Source organism: Camelina sativa, chromosome 14 (assembly GCF_000633955.1).
Source record: "Camelina sativa cultivar DH55 chromosome 14, Cs, whole genome shotgun sequence".
Classification (NCBI taxonomy): domain Eukaryota; kingdom Viridiplantae; phylum Streptophyta; class Magnoliopsida; order Brassicales; family Brassicaceae; genus Camelina; species Camelina sativa.
In genome coordinates this window covers 27,643,490-27,645,071 of record NC_025698.1, presented here as the reverse complement: position 1 = coordinate 27,645,071, position 1,582 = coordinate 27,643,490, and the positions used below count along the sequence as shown (strand labels likewise).

Sequence of the window (1,582 nt, the reverse complement as noted above, 5' to 3'; positions counted from 1 at the left end):
ATACCTTTCTTCTTAGAAATGAAATGTTAAAAATCACCTTTTTTCTCATTTCAGCAAAACAGTTACAACTTTCAGTGAAATTCATAACAAAACTCAATAGCATACAATACCCACATAGCTAATCTCAATTTCAAACCAACACTACCTCACCTCTCTTCTCTTCACCCAAACGAAATCTTCAAAAATTACAACTTTCCATAGCAATTCATTTCAAATTTCCAAAACAGACAAAACCCACATGCAAATATTACCCAACAATCTCAAATCATGAAACAGACGAGAACCATGATAAAAAAAAAAATGAATCCACATCAAGAGCTAATTGAACCCTAATATAAAGCTAAGAAATCAAATTACCAAAAACTAATTCTTACCTGTTAGCCCTTGAAGCCTTGATCGATCGGTCCCTAATCAAAAAAAAAAGGAGACAAAACCCACCACATGAGTTGACAGAACATAACCCTCCAACACAGAGGAGACATCGAAATCGAAAATGAAATTCAAAATTACAAAAAACAGATTATAAAGGCAGAAGTGCAAAAAAAACAGAGAAGAAGAAGAGAAACCCCTTACCCTATGAATCTCTCAGAACAAGATCGTCTCTGCTGGAGAGATCCAGCAGAAGCTGAGAGGTAGAGGAGAGAAAGAAAGAAATAAAGATCGATTTTTTAGGCTTTTTTTTTTGTTTTTGGGTATCTCTCGTCGATTTTTTTTTTTGTAGCGACGTTTATAAATTTTCATTTCACACCGTTTGTGTTATAGTCGGCTATGACGTGTACGCATCTAATTGGCTCTTTCATTTGACTTTTTTTTCCTTTTTTGTTTACTCATTTCAAATTTTCAATTAATTTTACTTTTTTAAATGAAAAAAAAGTTATTTATTGCTTCCAAATGTTAACTCACTTTTTTTGAAACGGAAACTAGAGATTACATTTTTCAAGTAACATAACCAATAATTTGAAAATGACATAAGCTTTTTGGTTAATATCTAGAATATATAATAAACCTAGATTTTTTTTCTTTTTCATATGGCTATAATTTTAGTAATGTTTGTGACTTTTATTTTTAAAATGTCTTTTATATTTTGAAAGTTAATATCTCAAATGGACCAAAGTAATGTAACGTAGATACCACCAATTTATGATCAAATCTCTTTCTATTTTTTCCTCTCTTTTTTTTTTACTTTCTCATATCTTGGTATCTATAAAATTGAGATTTGTGATATCAATTACAAAACTTCCAGAAGTTTGAAGACAAAAAAAATGAGAGCAGATTAGCTATTGTAGTATCCCTCGTTGGTTTGGACCATTTGTTGAAAAGGGAAGACAGAACATATTTGATTAATACTGTTATAAAATCGCATTCACCACAATGCTTTCAAATAAGAAAAAAAAAAAAAATCAACTAACTATTCAGGCAAATCAAATCTGAAATCCCAAACTTGTCTCCTCGATGCTTCAGCTTTAGTTTGCCTCAGAAACCATATTAAACTTCATGTCAGTGGCTGTTTCAACTTTTCCTGATTAAGGATTCTCTGTTATTATTATCGGGAGGATGATTTCATAGAAATGATGACAATATG

General features: G+C 30.8%; 1 protein-coding gene across 3 annotated transcripts in view; it reads right to left on the bottom strand.

Moving 5' to 3' along the window:
• LOC104778031 (zinc finger A20 and AN1 domain-containing stress-associated protein 2) overlaps nt 1-712 on the bottom strand; it is a 6,974-nt gene extending 6,262 nt beyond the window's left edge. For all 3 annotated transcript variants that reach the window (XM_010463651.1, XM_010463650.1, XM_019235764.1), the window contains exons 1-2: nt 574-712; nt 375-407 (exon numbers count right to left, since the gene is read on the bottom strand). The gene's annotated coding sequence lies outside the window, so the exon portion shown is untranslated. The remainder of the gene's footprint in view (nt 1-374; nt 408-573) is intronic.